Below are 21,968 nucleotides of genomic sequence, written 5' to 3'. Positions count from 1 at the left end.
CCGGTAGCAGTTACTCCTACGTAAGGGACAACCAGTGGGGCCACTGGCCGATCGAGAAGCTAAAGGAGCACTCAAGGACGATAAGGCCATTGTGGAGAAACTAAATGAATTCTTTGCATTGGTCTTCACAGCTGAGGATGTGAGGGAGAGTCCCAACCCTGAGCCATTCATTTTGGGTGACAGATCTGAGGAACTGTCCCAGACTGAGGTATCATTAGAGATTTTGGAACAAATCGATAAATTAAACAGCAATAAGCCACCAGGACCAGCTGTGAAATTGCAGAACTACTAACGGTAGTCTGTAAACTATCATTTAAACCCGCTTCTGTACCAGATGACTGCAGGAGAGCTAATGTGACGCCCATTTTTAAGAAGGGCTCCAGAGGTGACCCCGGCCACGACAAGCCTGTAAGCCTGACTTCCGGGCCGGGCAAACTGTCTGAAACTCTCATAAAGAACAGTATGGCCAGACACAGAGATGAACAGAATTTGTTGGGGAACCGTCAGCGTGGTTTTAGGAAGGGGAAATCAGCCTCACCGAGCGGCTGCAATTCTCTGGGGAGGGGGGTCGACAAGCTGGGGACCGAGGGGACCCAGTGGACTCAGATTTTCAGAAACCCTTGGACAAGGTCCCTCCCCAAAGGCTCTTACGCAAACTAAGCTGCCCGGGGGTTGCCTCCCTGACCACCCCGGGTCCCAGCAGCCCCCGGCCCGTGTCCCGCCCCCCAGGGCGCAGCGCCCGGGGCAGGTGCAGGGTCCGGGGCGCCCCAGAGTGGCCCAGACTCCCCGGGCGGCTCTTACCAGAGCCCAGCTCCCAGCTTCTGGCCGGGGGGCGGGTCCACGGGAAAGGGGAGGAGCAGGGGCGGGGCCTCGGGAAAGGGGTGGAGCAGGGGGCGGGGCCAGGGAAGGAGCAGGGGGGCGTGGGTTTCGGGAAGGGGGAGGAGCAGGGGCGGGGCCACAGGGAAAGGGGAGGGGCAGGGGGCGGGGCCAGGGAAGGAGCAGGGGGCGGGGCCAGGGAAGGCGCAGGGGGCGGGGCTTTGGTGAAGGGGAGGAGCAGGGGGCGGGGCCAGGGAAGGCGCAGGGGGCGGGGCTTTGGTGAAGGGGAGGAGGAGGGGGCGGGGCCCTGGGAAAGGGGAGAAGCAGGGGGCGGGGCCAGGGAAGGAGCTGGGGGCGGGGTCTTAGGGGAGGGGCAGGGGGCGGGGCCCTGGGGACAGGGGTGGAGCAGGGGGCGGAGCGGGGGGGCCGTTGCTCCTGAGGTTCGCGGGCTCAGCCGCGTCACTAGAGGGAGGGGCCGAACCCTCCCCTCCCCGGCCGCCCCGCGCCAGCCGTCGCTGAGCGCTGCGCATGCGCCGCGCCCGCCCCGAGCCGGCGGAGACTCCATCTCCCAGCAGGCCCGGCGCGCCGCAGTTTCCGGGCATGCGCAGCTGGCGCCGGGGTGGGGGGGGCCGTTTCCCCGCCTCTCCTCCTGAGTCAGTGGAGAGAGGCTGGCCCGGGGACCCCCCCCCGCGGACCCTCCCTTCCCCTCCCCCCCGGGTACCGCGTATGACAGGCCCCGCCCCCATTCACAGCGCCGCGTTCCGCCCTCGACCGTTACATCCGTTAACGGCCCCGCGTCCCCCCCGTTTTATCCGTTAACGGCCGCGCCCGCGTGTCTGGCAGCCGGGGCCTCCCGCGCGCTGCCTGCGGCCCCGCGGTCTGGGGCTGGCGGCGCCCCGTGGGGCGGGCTTGAGTCCCCCCGGCCCGTGGCACAAGCCGCGGCTTTACCAGAGACGTAGCGCGCCAGCCGAGCGCCGCGGTCGGGAGGCTCGCCTTGTGCCGGTGGAGTGCGTCCTCACGCGGCGCCTGCAGGGGTGCAGGGAGCGGCGCAACTCGCCCCAGGGGCTGCGGGGAAGGGCTGGCGATGCCGCACGGAAACTAACCTCTTCTGTCCTTGCCACGGGGTGCCCCCGCTGCCCTGAGCCGCAGCTCCCGGACGCTCACGCTCCAATAAATGGGTTAGTCGCGAAGGTGCCGCACGTCCTCCTGTTCTTCACAGGACCAAAACAGTCTCGCAGGGGTGACTGGGAACATGGCTTCAACGTCCCACCTTGCAGTTTGCTCCCTCCCCTGATTTCATCCGCAGCCCGCGGTATTTTGCGCCTTTTTTCCCCAAAAGGCTGGCATAGCCTTGGGTAGGCCATCTCCAGAGAAGCATGGACTCCACTCAGCTGTGCACTATTGCGGTGAGCGTTGCAAACACCACACGTGCTGTATCCTGCAGGACATTGCCGGAGCTGTGAGAGGAACTGCCGTGCAGGACGTGACAATGTCCTTCAAGCAGCACTGCTGGAAACCATGGAACGAAACAATTCCCAGTTGCTGTCGGCAGTTGCCCGGCAGCTGAACATGGCCTAGTGCTGGTCCGGTCCCGAGAAACAAGCACTGACGGGTGGCATCACCTCATTATGCAGGTATGGGATTACGAGCAGCGGCTGCAGGACTTTCGTATGTGCAAGGCCACTTTCCAGGAACTCTGTGTGGAGCTCTCCCCGGCTCTGAAGTGCATGAAAATGAGACCTGCTCTGACAGTGGAGAAGCGAGTGGCGATTGCTGTGTGGAAGCTTGCAACTCCAGACTGCTCTAATCACTGGGGAATCAGTTTGGAGTGGGTAAATCCACCATGGAGGTTGCTGCGATCCAAGTAGGCAGGGCCATTAATCGCCTTCTGCTAGGAGGAATAGTGACTCTGGGCAATGTGCAGGACATACTGAATTGTTTTGCCGCAATGGGGTTCCCTAACTGTGGTGGGGCGATAGATGGCCTGCATATCGCTATCTTGGCACCAGACCACGTTGCCACAAAGTACGTAAACAGAAAGGGAAACTTTTCTATGGTGTTGCAAGAGCTGGTGGATCACCGGGGGCATTTTATTGACATAAACATGGGATGGTCTGGGATGATGCATGACGCGCACATCTTTAAGAACACAGATCTGTTCAGAAAGCTGCGAGCAGGGACTTTCTTTCCATACTGCAAAAGCACCCTTGGGGACATTGAAATTGCCTGTTTTCCACCATTCACAGATGATTTGCTATATACGTCAAAGAGAGATCAATACGGTGATATCACAATATTTACAGATCATTTAAATGTTAAGTTGTCCTTTCGATCTCTGAATTAGCAGAATACAGCATAGACAGGAACTCTAACCTTTAAGAATATAAATGTAAACACACAAAAACAAACATTATCTACCAATACATCCCTAAAGGTTGAATTTGGGTAATTTATCCTGCAGGATGCTTAACCCTTTCCAGTCATGTGTCACACCACCTCTTTGCATTTCTGTTTTAAGATTTATATGGGTTGGTTTTCTGTTGTATTAATCTGATGATCTGACAAATTGATGAGTTGATTCCAATGCAATTAATTCATTGATGGACTGATTTGACCTCAACTTTCTACTTGTATGGTTTAACCCTTATTTAGTTGAGTTGGGTTTGTAGTAGATTAGCCTTCGATGTGTATTCTTGATTTGATTAGTTCTTTTTAATAAAGTGTATAAAAGAGATATTGAGTCATATTTCTTTTAATAAGCAATATGGGCTGGAACCATAGAGATTCTGGTTGGAGCCAGTCCACCTATAACTTCATCATCTCCCTCCAGATTGACCCTTTGGTTTTCACAGGGTGCCCCCTCTCTCAGCTCCAGCTTCATCAGGGGGAGGCGGGGGCTCAGAGCTTCACAAGGGAAAATAAATCCGCCCCACCCAGGCTTTTGGGAGTGTGTATGAGAGATGTGTGGCTAAGTAGGGAGAAGTCACTGAGATGGAGGTGTTTGGGTTCTTGCTCTGCAGTCACTGTTCTGGCGAGGCCCAGTCTGGACCCTGTCTGGTTTGCCAAGGAGCAGTGTTCCCTCTAATTGTTTACATCCATGTGCGGAATTAATTTTGTTATGTGCCCCAATATGGAAGTGGTGTGTGGTGGGGTGGGGCCAAGGGGTTCAGAGTGTGGGATGGGGCTCAGGGCTAGGGTAGAGGGTTGGGGTATGAGGGTGGTGTTATGCTTATAAGGAGCACACGGAATCTTTTTCAAGGGGATAAGGCAATACACCGCATTTATTGAGAGGACAATTTAAGCATTAAAATCACCATATGGTTCCATTTATACACACACAACAAAAGGTTCTGCAGCTGGATCTTATAGTTACCAGTTGCTCCGTCGGTTCCAATGGCCAGCTGAAATTGCACACGAGGGAGGGGAGGAGCTGGAGCTGGATCTTTGTCAGACGCATCTGAAGCTCTGATGTTGATGAGGAACAAACCCAAAGTCCTAGGGCAAATACACCCTCCTTTTATAGTAGTAAGTTCCCATACAAGTCTATAGACCTTGCTGTGTCACACCAGAGCTGTTAATCATAAGATAGTCAAGGTTGCTCCCAATCAGCATTATTTTGGGTTGCTACTGGGAGTATCCGCAGGTGTTTCTTATCTCGTCCCTCTGGCTCCACTCTTTATCTTGTCTTTGGGGTGTATGCATTTGCTTTAGGGTCAACAATCTGCCATGTGGGTGATTCTGATAATAAGGTTAGTGCCTCTCGACTTCTCCACTCCCCTCTCGACCATCTGGCCCATCAGTGCTGGCACCTCCTGTCTCTTCTCTGTTAGCATGCCAGACATTCTTCGCTCACACACGCAACAGTAAATAATTTCAAAAGCAAGAATTGCAGCCATAACGCGTCTATCCTTCTAAAAACAATCATTAACATGTAAAGCAAAGAATAAAACCCAAACAATTTCTTCTTATTAATTCAAAGCTAACAAATTAAGAAAAATGGAGCACAGTTTACTCGAGACAATTTCTCCGCATTATGCTTTTGGCCTACAGTGTGAGGGCCCTGGCTGGGGGTGTGGGCTCTGGGGTGGGGCCGGGGATGAGGGCTTTGGGGGTGCAGGCTACCCCAGGGCTGCAGCAGGGAGAGAGGCCCCCCCCAGTCCTCTCTCGCTGCAGCAGCCCGGGGCTGGGGGAGAGCACCTCTCCCCACACGTGGCAGCTCTGGGGCTGGGGGAGAAGCGCCTCTCCCCGGTCGTGGCTGCTCTGGGGCTGGGGCCAGGTGTGATGGTCCTCTCCCCAGCCACGGCAGCTTAGAGGGAACTTAGCCCAGGAGTTGTGCCAGGTCAGGCCAAGCTGAGGCTGGGGGGTCTGGTTTGAAGGGTTGTAAATGGAGGTGAAATGCTTGCACGTCTCAGACATTGTGGGGCTGGCAGAGTAAATGTATGGGTGTTAACAGAGAGACAAGGTGAACCAACTTGATATTACCTTGCCCATCTTGTCTCTCTAATATCCTGAGACCACCACAGCTACACCGCCACTGTGTGTGTACATGACATCCTGGGGCATTGCTGAAAGTAAGCAAACTGAGCAGTGCAGTTCCTAGGTTTCAGAAGTCGGAGTTTTGCTGATGTTAAGATTCTGCAAAAGGGTGACATCCCACCAGGCAACCTTAAGTTTGTGTTAATGAAGGTTCTCCCACCCCCGTTTTATTAATACTAGGAGGAGAGACCATGGCTTCCCTCTAGATATTAACCAGGTCTTCTTCAAGTGCCTGCTCATGTTGATTCCATGCTAGGCATGTGCATGCCATGTGCACAGAGATTCTTCCCTTAGTAGTGTCCATAGGGTCAGCCCTAGCACCCCCTGGAGCCTCATACATATACACCAACATATGGGGTGCCGCTGGCCCCGCGCCCACCCTCAGTACCTTCTTATCACCTGTGATGGTTGCTGGGACGTCTTCTTGCTCTTGAAAGGGTTTCCCAGACTAATGATTTGGACTCTGTTTTGTTGTAGATAGTTGTAATTAGTGCATTTAGTTCCCAGTTTAGAGTATAGAGTGTAAATAGCTGTCCGGAGCTTAGAGGGATGTCATCCCAAGGACTGGGCCTGCCTTGGGATCCAGGTTTTAAACCGTGCTTCTCCTATGCCAGTGAGTGACCCATATTCGGCCTGTCTGAAATGCCTTGGGGAGGCTGAAGTTAAGGAGAAGTGGAAGATCTGCAGAGGCTTTAAACCAAGGACTGAGAAAGAGAGAGACGTTTGCGTGAAGGCTCTACTGATGGAAGCAGTCCTCGGACCGTCCTCGGAGCTGTCCCACTCCGAATCAGCATCGAGCACTTCGGCCACAGTGCATAGTGTGTCTCTGACATCATGTTCTTCCCGACATCGTTTTACATCCCCGATGCCGAGGAAGAGGCACAAGATGTTGCGCGCTGGAAAAGGGTGCTCTTTGGTGCCAGAGCAGGACACACGGGGAGTATCTGACCTGGTGAAATCCATGCCTAGCCACTCGTCCTCCTCGGAGCCATGGTTGGCCTCCAGCGTCTGCGACAAGGACACTGAGCCTAATCCAGGACCCACCTCCGACTCCCAGGAGCGGTTATGGTGTCTTGCATCTGATGGCCCCCTTGACTCTGGAAGTCTTCTAGGCTGAAAAGGACCTGATGTCCCTCCCGATACCACCCACTCCCCAAGGGGCCAGACTGGCCATGGCTACTGGGGACAGAAGTGTGCAAAGAATGGAGAGCTCCTTAGCCAGACCGGCACCTTTCCAGGGTAAACGCTGCATGGCCCTGCTGCATTGGTCCCTGACCTGGCATTGGTCACCAAGCCCCCAGGTCGGTCTGGAGGCAGAGATGGGAACAGCTCCCCCATGGTATGCAGGTGAGGAGTCTGAGGTGGATTTCTTTGTGCTACAGAAAAGGTATCAGTACCTGATGCATGCACCAGACTTCATGCACCAGATGTGGTCCATGGCCCTACCCCGCCCGGCCCCGGATACTGATTACGGCACTGACCCCAGCATCGAGGTTGCCGAAATGGGCCAGATGGAGGCGGGTCAGACTGAGGAGGAAATACCAGTCCCTCCAATGGTGCTGGCTTCCTCAGCGTCGTCGTCCCCAGATGAGGTGGTGGCAGGTCCCTCGAACCCACTCCCACCAGAGAATTCCAGGATTCATCAGCAGCTCCTGCAGTGGGTTGCCAGGAACTTGGGGCTGCAGGTGGAGGAACTAAAGGAGTCCACCCGCAGCCTAATCAGTAGCATGGCTCCCTCCAGAGTGCTCCTCCTGGTTAATGAGGCTGTGCTGGGGCCATTGAAGGCCCTTTGGCAGACCCCCTCCCCCTCCCGGGTCAAGGGTGGTGTTGGTGGCCAATGAGAGGGATAGGCAGGGACAGCCCAGCGCCACCCCGAAAAATAAGGAGGCCAAGAGACTGGATTCGTTCCAGAGGAAAGTTTATTCTATGGGCAGCCTCCAACTCCATATCTCGAACCAGCAGGCGTTGCTCGGGAGGTCTGACTTTAATTTGTGCGACTCGGTCCAATTCAGAGACTCCCTGCTGCAGGAATGGAGGCAGGAGTTCTCTGGAGGAGGGCAAGACAGTGGCTAAGGCCTCCCTCCCGGCAGCTCTCAGCAGCCAGCACACCTCCAGACTCCAGGAATCATTTTAGATCACCTCAGCCTCAAAGGTTTTTGGGGGGCCCAGAGGCAGGGAAGGGCTATAAGCATCACCAACCCCTGTTTTCTACCTCAGCCTGTCAGTCGAGCTCGAGTAGATACCCTGGACGGTCCAGATGGGCCTTTTGAGGGTGTGCCAGACTTTATCCAGGATCCTTCCCTCCTTTTGTTTTTGGACCACCTGTTTTCTTTACACACTGCGTGGTCCCACATAACATTGGACCTTTGGGTATGCAGCACTGTGACTGTCGGGGTACACTTGCAGTTTTTGTTCCACCCCCCCCAACCCCATCCCTCTTCAGGGACCCTTCTCATGAGCAACTTCTTGTCCGGGGGGTGGAAGCCCTTCTGCGTGTGGGGGCGGTGGAGGAGGTCCCTCAGGATTTGAGAGGGAAGGGGTTTTACTCCTGATATTTCCTAATCCCGAAAGCCAAAGGGGGACTGCGGCCCATCCTGGACCTGCGTCACCTCAACGAATATTTCAGAGAATGCAACCATGGGGGTCCTGGTCTTCAATCTCTTACTTAGAAGCCTAAATTTGGCTAGGACCTCTCTCCTAACTCTGCCTATGTCATTGGTACCTACATGTACCATGACAACTGGCTTCCCCCCAGAACTTTGTTTCATGGGATTTTTCAATGGCCCTTGTTTGCTGTTGGCCCTGTCATCTCTGTGTGAAAGGCTCCCGCACTGCTCTCCAGTGCTCTGCGAACTGTCATTAACACATCCTGAATGGCAGTGCAGTTAATCGTGAAGTTCCTAACTCATGCCGGACGTGCTGTCTGCCGTGGATAGGAGCAACGTTAGATTAATTTTGGCATTCCTGGAAGAGCTGCACATGGTGGACCATGGCTTCTGGGCTAGTGAAACAAGCATTGAGTGGTGGGATCATATCATCATGCAGGTCTGGGATGAAGAGTATTGGCTACAGAACTTTTGGATGAGGAAATCCACCTTCCTGGAACTGTGTGCGGAGCTTGCCCCAGCACTGAGGCGCAAGGACAGCCAAATGAGAGCCATCCTCTCTGTGGAGCAGTGTGGAAGCTGGTGACTCCAGATGTCTGCCGGGCGGTTGCGAATCAGTTTGGAGTCGGGAAGTGAACTGTTGGGGCTGCGTTAACGCAAGTGTGCAGGGCCATTAATCGCATCCTGCTAGGAAGGGTAGACCCAGTTCCATAAACAAATGTATCATCGTGCCAGAGACTTGGTGAGCCTCCCGGAGAGATCGGGCTCTGAGGAGACAATCGTCCAGGTATGGGTAAATCATTGTCCCTTGAGAGTGTAAATGAGCAGCTACCCCTGAGACAACCTTGGAAAATACTCTCAGGGCTGCTGATAGCCCGAAGGTGAGCACTCTGTATTGGTAGTGGTCGGGTCCCAGAGTGAATCCGAGAAATTGTCTGTGAGCCGGTAGGGTTGAGATGTGAAAATTGGCATCCCGGAGGTCGAAGGCTGAAAACCAGTCTCCCTGTTCCAATGCTGGAATGATCAGCCATAAGGTGACCATCTTGAACTTTTGGGCCTTAACAAACTTGTTGAGAGCTCTGAGATCGAGTATGGGTCTCCAACTTGTTTGTATCAGGGTGTAAAGATGTATCTCAGAGGGACTGTCTCTGTCTGGCCTAGGGAGGAACAGAAAGTCCCGCCGTTCGCTGAGCTGGTCCATTGTTATGGGCATACATGTCTTAGTGCTCTGGTAGAGTCTGTGAGATCCTAGTACCGTGCTTTGTTGACAATAAACCTGGCTGGGTGCCTTCATTCCTTAACGGATTTTGTGGTCATTGGGCGGTTAGCTCAAGGTTTGCCGTGCCAGCTGTCTGGGCATGGCTGGGGTGGCACAGAGGGAAAACACACACACCCAGAACCCCCCTATTCCCAGTGCCCCTCAATCCCGACCCACAGCCCTCACCTTCCCCCCCAGCAGCAGGTGATTCTGATTCCTTCGGGGAGCTTTTCTTGCTAGGTTTTTGTGTGTGAATCGCCTTGTGGATTTTACAGCATGTTGGAAATTTCCATATTAAATAGGAAGCTCTGCTCACCTTCCCCCCCCCCCCCCCCGCCCCACCTTCTCTTTTCTCTCCATAACTGGAGCTGAAGCATTTCATTTCTTAATTCCCGAGGGGTGAGATGTATGTGTATAATACAGATATTTTCAACATATTTCCCCCTTTGGGCTTAGAAATTGAAAACTGATTTTTTTTTTTTTTTTGCCAACCAAAACCTGAACTAATTCAGAAACCAGAAGAGAACAACAACGATACATTCAAATCAAAGGGCCAGAACAGAACAGCAGAGAATTTTCCATTTGGGGAATTTTGTTTTCCCAGGCAAACAAACCTCTCCAAAGGGAAGTGCAGAGACAAACGTTTCACTTGCCTGCTTCAGAATAGCTTGGCCGAGACACTCTGGCTGTGTTTCACTGTCATGGGCTCACTGTGGACTGGGGCATTTTAATAATTTTGGGGGAAGTCCCAGGATGTTCGGGGGAAGTTCTGAGTATGTTACCTTTTGAGATAAAAAGTAGACTCCTGACCTCTTTTAGAAATCTTGTGTTTCAATTGGTTTTATTTCAAGCAGGGATCCAGCAGGTCAGTCTGACACCTTGGGAAGATTTTTGTTTGCAAGAAGCAACATGGTCTGTCCTTGTACCAAATAGGAGATGGGTGTTTGGACGGGAAGGGAGAAGAATAAATGCATCTAAGGAGGATGGGATTCAAACCCATGCATGCAGAGCACAATGGATTAGCAGTTCATCACCTTAACCACTCGGCCACCTCATCTGAGCTGCTCAGTAGCAAACAGAAACTCCAGGGGAGGTAGGGACAATAAGGAGTTTTTAAATGTTAGTGGAAGCAGGGTCTGAATGAGCTCCCCCCTCCCATCTAGTGAGGAACTGGGGGAAAAGACGTCAGGAACAAACCACGTTTGCACAGACCCGCAGCTACGCAGCACAGTGGAGGTGCTTTGCCAAAATAGCCAGTTTTGTCTGGCGCTGGGTTACAAATCACTGAGATGTTGTTATCCTTATTGCATGAGTAAAGGGCGGCAGAGATTCCTTACCCTGCCCTGATGGAGGGGCTAGGGGGGTGAGGTTCTGTCTTTTACTGGACTGCAGACAACTGATTGAGGGGGTCGCCCGAAACTGAGCCTGACTCGCTGAACAGGGGGAGAGGGATGCTAAATGCCAGGGAAAAGGTGGGGGGATGACAGGTGTTTCTGTTTGCTGAGGTGGCTTGTGCCTGAAGATATGCTCTGACCTTTCCCTGTTCAGTGTTTGAAGGCAAAGCTGATTACCCTCCAGGGAGAGTTGTTGTTTCTGTTCAGTGATTAGCAGAGCGGAATTACTGATACGCGCCTCTCGGGGTTCTGTCCCAGACCTGGCGTCAGGACAGGGGTGCGAGGAAAGCCCAGGCAGCGGCTGTACTGGCAGCGAGGTTCCCGGCTGCCCAGTGCGATCGCGAAGAGCTGAAATCACTGAACACCGGGGTTAAGCAGGGGACCCTCAGAGCACGACAGGTCTGCACAGCAACCCCAGAGACTTCTGAGGTGGGAGGTGAAGCCCTGCGAACACACCTCTGAACGCTGGGTCTGCACGGACCAAGTACAGCCAATTGCCAGTGGGGTGCCATGGAGGGACAGGGGTGAGGTGTGTTAAATGGGCGTTTGTTTGTCAGACTTTCCCAATGCCAGGTGGGAAACTGAGGCAAAGGACACTGCCCAATGCCCTGTGGGGTGGGGTTTTTGCCTACGGTTGCAAGCTTTTGAAAGTGACTGTCGCATTTTCCCAAACTAATGCGTCATTCCCTTTCCCGTTTATGAAAAGGTCTCTTTTGTTATACACTGACCAAGACCTTGTCAACGCTCCCGGGTACGTCAGTATAACTGACTTCGCTCTGGGGTGGGAATGAGCCACACTCTGAGTAATGGAAGTTACACTGACCTCACCCCTGACCCCTATCAGTGTCCCACCCCCAGCACCCCCAGGCCCCACTGCCTACCCCTCAGTGCTTCGTTTGTATTGAAAGAGGTGCCAGAGTTCAGCCTCAGCACAAACTAAGCCCTGGCAGGCAGCCTGATCGCAGCCGGGGCTGGCTGGGTGCCCAGCTCTGAAGGCAACGCCACCGCCCACAGCCGCGAAGAAGTAAAGGTGGCCTGGTCTATGTGCATTGCCACCCTGACCTCTGTGGCTTGCAACGCCTGGCACTTGGCCTGTGGCTCCGGGCGAGCTTTGTTCTGTCACACTGGGCTGCATCTTGCCAGAGCCCACGGCCTCCCACAGCCCTCCGGCCACTCCTGGCTCACCGGGGCACCGTTTCCGATTTTGGAGAGTGGGGGGCAACTTTAACTGTGATTCCAGGGGCTACTTAGGCACCTGAAAACTCTAGGGTTTTGTTGCAGATAACTACTTAGGAATTAGCTGACAGAAGCACTGTATCTAATTGTTATATAAAGAAAGAACAATCTACACAAACTCCAGTTAAAGCCACATTTTAAATTTCTATGTCAATTTAGAGCAATCAGGAGCTAATACAGCAAGATATTCCCAATCCCAAACCTTGAAGTATCAGTCCTGGAGCTTTAACGCAGACCTCAGAAACACACGTTTGATACGTTGTACACTATTTTTAGTAGAGAGAAATAAAAATAAATAAAATCTGCTTACTTTCTCTAATGGAAACACTCAATGTTTCTGCCATTAACACCTCTATTTTAGTCAATTGTTTTTCACTCCACTAAAAAACATATTTACTTAATTCTAACATATGCGATTAAGGTTTTTTCTCCTTTATTAAGAAAGGGAATTTAGTTTTCGAATTATTTTGGCACTTAGGTTTACCGATCACAATCATGTACGTGACTCACTAATAGTTCACCCCATCATTGGTATTAGTATCATACTTGGAACTGCATTTACTTTCATACGAATTTTAAGTTACTTTACAACTATAACTAAAAATACAATTTGAAAATAAGCGAGCTTCATCTGCAGAGTGTCTAAAGTTTTGTGTTACGTAATTTTTTTTAAGTGGCACTGCTAAGGTGAGTACAAGCTAAAGTTACATTCTAGAAGGATACGATTATTTGCACCATTTTTAAGAACATAAGAATGGCCCTAATGGGTCAGACGAAGGTCCATCTAGCCCAATATCCTGTCTTCCAGTATGATATCGTTCCTGGAAAACAAAAGAATCTGTAGCGGCAAAAACTGTCACAAAACTTTATATTTGCACTTTGTCCCCTGAGTACGGTGCAAACCAGACAAGGAGCTATAGATGCATGTTCCCATGGTTTCTGACTTTCTCCAGTGACACAAGGATGCTTCCTACAGCTCACTGCACAGTCTTATCCCCTGCTGTGTGTTCAGTGACCTGCTGGGATTTGGGACATAGAGAACGTGACTGACATTAAACCTATTCCAGGGAAGGCAAAAACACATCCCTGCATTGGCCGGGAATCGAACCCGGGTCAACTGCTTGGAAGGCAGCTATGCTCACCACTATACCACCAATGCAACTGCAAAAAGCAGCTGTCCCAGGTGTCACACGTACTAGTAAAATGATTCATTCCTGCACACCAGATGGGTGGACAGGCAGCAACCTGTCAGTTCTGAGCAGAGACAGGTTCCCACAGTGACTGAAAGATGGGGAGAGGTGTGCTACATCCCGGGGTGAGGTGTTGTAGGAGTAGGATTTTATGTTGGTATTCTGTATAATTTAAAATAAAGCATAAAAAAATAAAAAATAATAAAAATAATAACGTAGCATGTATGAAATGTATTGGTGTATGATTTAATCATATCCTGCCAGCCACCCTTTTTGAATAGCGGTAAGGAATGGCCTAATGGGCCATTTGGTAAAGATACATCCGCGGGAATCTGTGTCTGGGCTGATTTCAAGGCAGTAACAGACCTTTTAAGGTCACCACTTTGCTGTAGGTTTAGCATTTTAAAATAAGTAAAAGAATGCAATGATTGTTTTTCCTTTGCATTGCAATTTGATGTTCCTGTTCAAAATGTTCCGTGTAAATCAATTCTGTTTTGTGTGTGAATGAGGAATGTGTGTTACGAGATAAGTGTGAAGGCCATTGCTGAACCAGATGTACGAGGGAGGAACCGGAGCCAGACCCCAAGAGCGCCAGGAGGCTACAACACACCCCTACTGAGATATCAGAAGAGGGCAGATTAACGACTCTAAAGATGAGACAGGCACCTATCAATGGGGACAAGATAGCGGTGATCAAAACCAGCATGGGATAACTCCCTGAAAGACTTGATAAAAGAACAAAATAAAGAATGAAAAGTTCAATTTAAAAAAACAAGCACTCGTCAAACAACAATTAATTACAGCATGACGGTGCAAAACTCATCGGCCCCAGTGAAGGAAAATCACTACATAAACAGGGTGCCTTGCCATGAAACTTTGGGTTCATCCTGCCAAGACTTCCCTGGAGCATCGTATCGTGACCGACAGAACCCGACTCCTCCCTACCCGTGATCAACCTAGCTGGCCACTAGATCGATCCCAACTCTGTACTGGTAACTATAACATTGACTAGTGGGACAGTGTGTGTGTGTGGGGGGGGGGGGGTGTAATTAAATGCATATGCTGATTGTTGGATCTTCAATAAACCCGGCATATTGCCTTTTCCCCTGAAAAAGATCCCGTGTGCTTCTTATAAGCATAACAGTGTCGCCAACCCCACCCCTCCCCTCAGAGAAGGGAAACAAAGTTAAATGACCGGAATGACAACCCTTAGCGGAGACAGCTCCTTTTAAAGTAAATGTTTGTGTTTATTCCCGCTATGTACAGCAGGGTTTGATGTTGCTCATTCCAGTCCTCGGGCTCTGTGGCGATAAGGGATGATTCAGGCTGAGGGAAGGGCCTGTGTCCACATTCCTGCTGAACTTTGGTTTGTGGTATTATTACAGGAACACAGAAGAATCTGTAGCAGCAAAAACTGTCACTAAACTTTATATTTGCACTTTTGGTTGCACCATGCCTGAGTACGGTGCAACCCAGACAAGGAGCTACAGATGCACGTTCCTCTGGTTTCTGACTTTCTCCAGTGACACAAGGGTGACTCCTGCCGCTCACTACATAGTCCCATCCCCTGCCTCCCCCGCTGTGCGTTCAGTGACCTGCTGGGATCTGGGACAGGAATTCTCTCATTCCACTGACAATGTGATTATCACACAATGTGACTGACATTCAACCAATCCCAGAGAAGGCAAAAACACATCCCTGCATTGGCCGGGAATCGAACCCGGGTCAACTGCTTGGAAGGCAGCTATGCTCACCACTATACCACCAATGCCTCTGGTGAAAAAGTGTTCTCCCAGGTGTCACATGTCCTAGCAAAATGACTCACGCCGGCAAATGTACTGAGCAGGATGGATGGACCGGCAGCCACCTGTCAGTTCTGAGCAGACAGGTTCCCACAGTGACTGAAAGATGGGGAGGGGGCCCCACACTCATCCCTCGTCTGAGAGAAGGGACATGGGCGTGGAGATAAATTCCCATCATGACAAATCTTACCAGAGAAGGAAGGAGCCAGCGCCTTTTAAAGCAAATGTTTCTGTTTGTTCCTGCTACCTCCAGAGGGGTGTGTTGCTGATTCCAGGCCTGGGGCTCTGCCGGGATCGGGGACGATGCAGGCTGTCACTGAGCTGAAGAAGAGAGATGATTTTTAACAGGGACGGCCACCTCGTCTCCATGACACGTGTTCGTCCGTCACTTGCTAGTGGGTGTGTGGGACATGAAGGCAGCTCCCGCTCCTGGGTCTCTCCTGAGGAAATAACGTTTCTGTGCAAAATAACAAAACTTTTCTCCGAAGGGAGGGAAAGGAAATGGCCACATGGCGCCAGGGCACAAGTTTCAGAGGGGCAGCCGTGTTAGTCTGTATCAGCAAGAACAACGAGGAGTCCTTGTGGCACCTTAGAGACTAACAAATGTATTTGGGCATAAGCTTTCGTGGTGGGTTCAAGAAGTGGGTTTTAGCCCACGAAAGCTTATGCCCAAATACATTTGTTAGTCTCTAAGGTGCCACAAGGACTCCACTTTGTTTTTTCCAGGACCCAAGGATTGTAACACAACAGGATTCCTCTATGCGCAGTGACTCTGACAAGTGATTCATCTCCCCTCTCCTGGATTCCAAGAGCTGTTGGGTTTCACCCTTGGTAACCTACAAGGCGGACACAGTTCTATTGATGGTGACACTGGGATTGAAGGATTAGATCAGATTATTAAAAAGATTAGTCGGAACCTGAGCTCTCAGTTCTGACAGGCTGGTGTCCCCAATTCAGTTCCAAAAGGCCCCCGGGACCTCGCACTCCCCAGCGGGAGTGAAAGGAGACACCCCCAGCTCTGCCCTTAGCTCCAGGCTGACTTATCAGGGTGGGGGAATTGACTTCTTTGCTGCTGAGAAGGGAGCCAGGCCAGTTCTCTGGGGGCCAGCGTTCCCAGCCTGAGCCAGGCGACTTCCCTGCCTCCTGGGGCCTTCAGGCTTGGACTGGTCCTGGGGACACCCTGCTGCTCACCGAGCCACTGAGCCAACCCTTGGGAAAGGCAGCGGTTTTGCTCCCTACTTCAGCCTTGTCTGAGCAGCGCTCTGGGGAATCCCTGAGAATAAAGACTCAGCACTGCCAACCTCAGGAGTTTGCCACGAGTTTCAGGAGAATGATTGTTTTCCGCAAAGCCCCAGCTCCTGGAGTCACCTGGCTCTGTGATGATTTCAGCCTTCAGTCGCCAAGAAAAAGTAAGTTTCGAGCCCTCCTGGCTGTGGAGAAAGCTACCAAACGGGACCCCAGGGCACGCTAACAGCTCAGCAAGCAGAAGGCAAATAAAAAGACCCCCCCAAAGCGATTATTTTGATGTCATCTCATGATTTTAAAGCCAATCTCGTGAGTTTTGAACGTTTGGGGTTGGCCATACTGCAGACTGATTGCTGAAAACCCTCCCCCCCGCCCCCGATCCAAGGCACCCAGACTTTCCTAAAGCATCTACTCCTTCTTCTGCCGGACACTTGCCTGCAGCTGGGAATCCCAGTTCCTGGAAGTGCTTTTCCACAGCCAGTGAGTCCCCAAAGGGGCTGAGTCTCGCCACAGGGCTGTTCCGGGGGCCCTGCCCCACCCCAGGCCGGACGGGGCAGTGACCTCACAACACCCCTTTGTGACTACCGGGGACCCTGTAGGGGTGGCAGCTCCATGCTGGGCTCTGCAGTGCCCTAAAAGCCCATAACCCTGCTCCTCACAGCCCCTCCCCCTCACAGAGACACCCCATGGAGCCTCCCCCTCACAGAGACATCCGGTAGCTCTCCCCCTCACAGCCCCTCCCCCTCACAGAGACACCCCATGGAGCCTCCCCCTCACAGCCCCTCCCTTCACAGTCATACCCTCATGGACCCTGCCCCCACAAAGCCCCTCCCCTCCACACTGACACCACATAAGCCTCCCCCTCACAGAGACACCCCAGAACCCGCCCCTTCACAGCCCTCCCCTCACAGAGACACCCATAACCCTCCCCCTCACAGCATCACCCCATAACTGTCTCCTCACAGCCCCTCCCTTCACAATGACACCCCCATAACCCTCCCCTCCACAGCCCCACCCCTTCACAGAGACACCCCATAACTCTCCCCCTCACAGCCCCTCCCCTTACACTGACACCCCCATGGACCCTCCTGCCAACAGCCCCTCCCCCCACAGAGACACCCCATAACCCTCCCCCTCCTAGCCCCTCCCCCTCACAGCGTCACCCCAGAACTGTCTCCTCACAGCCCTTCCCTTCACAGAGACACCCCCATAGCCCTCCCTTGCCCAGCCCCACCCCTTCACAGAGACACCCCCATAACCCTCCCCCTCCTAGCCCCTCCCCCTCACAGCGTCACCCCAGAACTGTCTCCTCACAGCCCCTCCCTTCACAGAGACACCCCCATAGCCCTCCCCTGCCCAGCCCCACCCCCTCACCCAGTCTCCAGTGCGGCGGCCGCGGGGCTGGCAGGGGCGGAGAACGGGGCTCGGTCCCGTCCACACGGAGCGCGGCCGCCGCCCGGGGTGGAGTCGCGGGGCTCTGCCCAGGAAGGGGCTGGAGCCGCCGGGGCTGGCAGGAACCAGCCAGGGCGGAAGCCGGGGGAACAAAGAACAGAAACCCGGGGGCAGCTCCCGGGCTGCGCAATGCAAGACGCTGCTCCCGCGGGGGTCTGTGCGGGGGGGAGCCATTAACCCCTCCCTGCCCAGCCGGGGGGTGGGGGGGCGGCTTTCTCCAGCTGGGACCAGCCCCTGAGCCAGAGACTGCAGGTGAGTGAGAGGGACCTGGGGGAAATGCTGGGGACAGGCAGGGAAGTGCCTCTCTTTGCAAAGAGCTGGGGGGGCCCTCAGACCTCACAGCCCCCCGGGTCCAGCTCCGGTCAGGAGCAAACGGAGGGAGGTGGCAGGAAGGGAAGGGATGACAAATAAGCCGGAGGTGGTGGAGGAACCAGTGCTGCTGGTTGGAGAGGGAGGGTGCGGGAGGGGACCCCTTTTATTGGACCAGCTTCTTTTGGGGGGAGAGACAAGCTGGACACAGAGCTGGGCTTCGGGCCTGGGTGTGTATGGACCATTCCTAGGCAAGCCCTTCGCGCCCTGATTTAATGTGGAGATAAAATCCCTTCAGATCCGGGGGGGGCTTTTTCTCCCCTATTCAGGGGTTGGCAATGTGTCCGCACAGGGACGCAAGTGTCCACGGTACAAATGTTGAGGCTCTTGGGGGGGCGGGTTCCCCGCAAGTGGCTCTCCATCCCTGAGACCTCTGTGACATTGGGGGGCCCCACATCTGACCAGCCACTGCCAGCAGTGGGGGACCCCTGCAGCATCCCAGCCGCCATGGGTGCTGGGGGGGACCTCTCCCAGCCTGCAGGGTGGCGGCCCCCCACCCCAGTTCCCAGCCCCGCAGGGTGGTGGGTCCCCTCAGCTCCCAGCCATTGCAGGTCGGGGGGACGGGACAGGTCACAGCTTGAGTGAATTTTTGTTAATTGCTTGTGACTTGGTCATGATGTTTACTAAAAATATTCACGACAAAATCGTAGCCTTAATAATGGTACTAACACTTCCCTGTCTTTACTGGCAATTCCTCGCCTGATGCATCCTACGACTGCGTTAGCCTTTTTCCTGCCTGCCTCACGTTGGTGGCTCATAGTCACCCTGTGATCAACCCGTACAATCAGGTCTTTCTCCTCCTCTGTTGCTTCCCTCTGATACGTCCCCGGCTTATAACAAAAAGCTCTTGTTGTTAGTCCCTACGCGCGTGACCTTGCACTTTTCACTATTAAATTTCATCTCATTTCTAGTTTTCAAGGTCATCCAGGTCTTCCTGCATGATATTCCAGTCCTCCTCTGTCTTGGCAATCTCCCAGCTTTGTGTCATCCGCAAGTTCTCTTAACGCACTCCCACTTTTTGTGCCAAGGTCATAGGCTCTGACTCTGTGGATGCTCTGGGGCTGGCCAGCCCCCCCCCCCCCCCCATCAGCTGGGGCAGGAAGAGGCAGGTGAAGTGGGGCCTTGTGGGAAGGGGTGGAGTGGGGCCTGGGCCTGGGATGGAGCAAGAGTCGAGCACCGCGCCGGGAACTCAGAAAGTTGGCACTTCTGGCCAAGGTCATTAATTAAAATGTTAAATAAGACGGGTCCCAAGACCGGTTCCCTGAGGAACTCCACCAGTAACCTCCCTCCGGCCTGACAACTCACCATTCACTGTGACCCCTTATAATCTCCCCTTTAAGCAGGTCCTTATCCACCTTTCAATGCTCATATTAATCCACACCTACAATTCAACGAATACTTTCCCATGTGGAACTGCCGCAAATGCCTTCTGATATCCAGGTAGATTAGTTCAACTGCATTTCCTTTGTCTAAAAGATCAGTTATCTTCTCCAAGAAGGAGATCCGTTTGGTCTGGCACGATCGATCTTTCGTAAAACCATGTTGTATTTTATCCCATTTACTCTATGTCCTTATCTACTTTCTCTCTCAAAATTTGTTCCAAGGCCTTGCATACAGTTGAGGTCAAACTCACAGGCCTGAAGTGTCCTGGATCACTTTCCCTCCCCCTCACCCCTTTCTTTAAAATAGGGACTGTATTAGCACTTCTCCAGTCATAGGATACAACCCTCAAGTTTACAGTCCTGGTGAGAAGGGTCGGATCTGTTCTGTAATAAAGTGACCAAGCATTTTCCCAGCGTAGAATCATAGAAATGTAGGGCTGGCATGAGCTTCGAGAAGTCATCTAGTCCAGCCCCCAGCCCTGAGGCAGGATCAAGGAAACCTAGACCATCCCTGCATGCTCTTAAAAACCTCCAATGGTGAGGATTTCACGGCCTCCCTTGGTAACCTATTCCAGTACTGAAGTAGCCTTTTTTGCAACAGTCACATGTTCGACTTAGATTTAATCTGTGATCCACAAATTAACCCCCAGAGCCTTTTCAGCCTCGTCAGTTGTTCCCCCTTATGTAGTTGTGTGTTTGTAGCAGTTTCCACTTCTCTTTACTGCATTGCATCATGTTGATTTCAGACCAGTTCTCCAATGTGTCAGCATCGTTTTCCATTCTAATCCTGTCTCCCAAAGAACTCCCAACCCCTCCCAGCTTGGTGTTAGCCCCAAGTTTTATAAGCATCCGGTCCATTGTCCAAGTCATTCATGAAAATTTTGAATGGTACCAGACCCAGCACTGACCCGTGTGGAGCCCCACTAGATTTGACCTCCTGGTTTGACAGTGAACCATCAATAATTTGTAATTATTGATGGTTCACTGTCAAACCAGGAGGTCAAATCTATTGTATGATTTTCCAACAAATGGTGCACCCACCTGAACATAAGAACGGCCATACTGGGTCAGACCAATGGTCCATCTAGCCCAGTATCCTGTCTTCCGACAGTGGCCAGTGCCAGGTGCCCCAGAGGGAATGAACAGAACAGGGAATCATCCAGTGATCCATCCCCTGTCGCTCTTATTAGAATGTCATGTGGGACTCTATCAAAAGACTTTACTAAAATCAAGATATATCACATCTGCAGCTTCCCTCTCATCCATGAGATCAATCACCCTGTCAGAGAAGGAAAAATGGTTGCTTTGGCATGATTTGTTCTTGACAAATACATGCTGATTATAGAAAAGGAGTACTTGTGAGTCTCTAAGGTGTCACTAGTACTCCTTTTCTTTTTGTGGATACAGACTAACACGGCTGCTGCTCTGAAACCTGTCATTATGCTGATTATAATTTGTTATCCGACTGTCATTTAAGTGCTTACAAATTGATTTGTTCCAGTATCATTCCAGGTATTGAAGTAAGGCTTGATGGTCTTTATTTCTCCACAGCCTCTTTCTTCCCCTTTTTGAAGATAGATACATAGGTCCTTTGGGACCTCACCTGTCCTCCATAAGTTCTTGAAGATAATTGCTCATGGTTTTGAGATTGCTTCAGCTAGTTCCTTAAATACCCTAGGATGAATTTCATCAGGCCCTGCTGGCTTGAAATACATCTAACTTCCCTAAATATTTTTAAATCAGTTCTTTCTCTAGTCTGGTTTCTGTTCCCTCTCCCTCATTGTTTATAATTGTTTAAAGTATCTGGTTATAATTCATCTTTTTAGTGAAGGCTAAACAATTGGCATTAAACACCTCAGTCTCCTTGATGCCCTCTATTATTCGCTCTCCTTCCCTACTAAGTAGAGGACCTGAACTTTCTTTCACTGTTCTCTCGCTCTGAGATCCCTTATCTTATTGCCTTTTATGTCCCTTTCTAGTGGTATGTCTACACGCGAACTGTTAGAGGATATTGTGAAGCCCAAGACTATAACAGGGTTAAAAAAAAGAACGAGCTAAATTCATGGAGGATCGGTCCCTCAATGGCTATTAGCCAGGATGGGCAGGGAAGGTGTCCCTAGCCTCGGTTTGCCAGAAGCTGGGAATGAGCGACAGGGGATGGGTCACTGGATGACTCCCTGTTCTGTTCACAGGACGCTGGGAAAGGTGGACCTTTGGTCTGACCCAGTCTGGCCGTTCTTATGTTCTTAAGTTACGGCGACACTGCTACACCCTGACAGCAGCACGGCTATAATGTTTCAGTGAAGACGCTATCTATGATGATGGGAGGGATTCGTCCACTGGCATAGACACCGAATCTGTGGGTGCTCGGGGCACCCATGAAAAAAAATTAACGGGTGCTTAGCACCCACGGGCAGTCCCACTGCCTCCCACCCGCCGGCGGCCCCGCCCATCAGCTCCTCCCCCTCCCTCCCAGCATCTCCCGCCTGCCTCAGGTCAGCTGTTCTGCAGCATGCAGGAGGCACTGGGAGGGAGGAGGGAGAGCGGGGCATGGGGTATGCTCGGGGGAGGGAGTGGAACTGGGTGGGGAAGAGGCGGGGTGGGGACGGGAAGATGCGGGGAAGGGGTGGGGGTTTGGGGGAAGGGGTGGGGTGAGGTCAGGGCCTGAGGCTGAGTGGGGGT

At 52.3% G+C, this 21,968-nt stretch overlaps 4 protein-coding genes, 1 long non-coding RNA gene and 3 other non-coding genes across 14 annotated transcripts in view; 2 read left to right on the top strand and 6 right to left on the bottom strand.

Moving 5' to 3' along the window:
- Positions 1 to 21,968, top strand: part of LOC102934530 (zinc finger protein OZF) — a 1,287,564-nt gene that overhangs the window by 278,125 nt on the left and 987,471 nt on the right.
- Positions 1 to 21,968, bottom strand: part of LOC102930400 (zinc finger protein 501) — a 1,110,025-nt gene that overhangs the window by 250,242 nt on the left and 837,815 nt on the right. The gene's annotated exons all lie outside the window — the stretch shown is intronic.
- The window catches only part of LOC102937091 (zinc finger protein 135), a 426,373-nt gene that overhangs the window by 184,357 nt on the left and 220,048 nt on the right, over positions 1 to 21,968 (bottom strand). The gene's annotated exons all lie outside the window — the stretch shown is intronic.
- TRNAS-GCU lies at positions 10,192 to 10,273 on the bottom strand. Its single transcript has one exon. It is a non-coding gene; the product is annotated as a tRNA-Ser (tRNA).
- LOC119564616 lies at positions 11,966 to 17,535 on the bottom strand. Of its 2 annotated transcripts, XR_005223598.2 has the most exons (3): positions 17,458 to 17,535; positions 15,029 to 15,278; positions 11,966 to 14,435 (listed from the first exon to the last, which is right to left on the bottom strand). It is a non-coding gene; the product is annotated as an uncharacterized LOC119564616 (long non-coding RNA). The 2 variants fall into 2 exon arrangements; XR_006287762.1 differs by lacking the exon at positions 17,458 to 17,535 and having other exon boundaries at positions 15,029 to 16,746.
- TRNAG-UCC lies at positions 12,934 to 13,005 on the bottom strand. Its single transcript has one exon. It is a non-coding gene; the product is annotated as a tRNA-Gly (tRNA).
- Positions 14,736 to 14,807, bottom strand: TRNAG-UCC. The gene has a single exon. It is a non-coding gene; the product is annotated as a tRNA-Gly (tRNA).
- Positions 17,465 to 21,968, top strand: part of LOC102931047 (zinc finger protein 154) — a 29,328-nt gene continuing 24,824 nt past the window's right edge. For 3 of the 5 annotated variants that reach the window (XM_043537478.1, XM_037887407.2, XM_037887404.2), the window contains exon 1: positions 17,554 to 17,787. The gene's annotated coding sequence lies outside the window, so the exon portion shown is untranslated. Of the gene's footprint in view, positions 17,788 to 21,968 lie in introns of all 5 variants that reach the window. The other 2 variants (XM_037887408.2, XM_043537479.1) reach the window with 2 other exon arrangements.

Source organism: Chelonia mydas, chromosome 28 (genome assembly GCF_015237465.2).
Source record: "Chelonia mydas isolate rCheMyd1 chromosome 28, rCheMyd1.pri.v2, whole genome shotgun sequence".
Taxonomy (NCBI): domain Eukaryota; kingdom Metazoa; phylum Chordata; order Testudines; family Cheloniidae; genus Chelonia; species Chelonia mydas.
The sequence above is the reverse complement of the archived record's forward strand: the minus strand, read 5'-3'. Positions and strand labels throughout refer to the sequence as shown.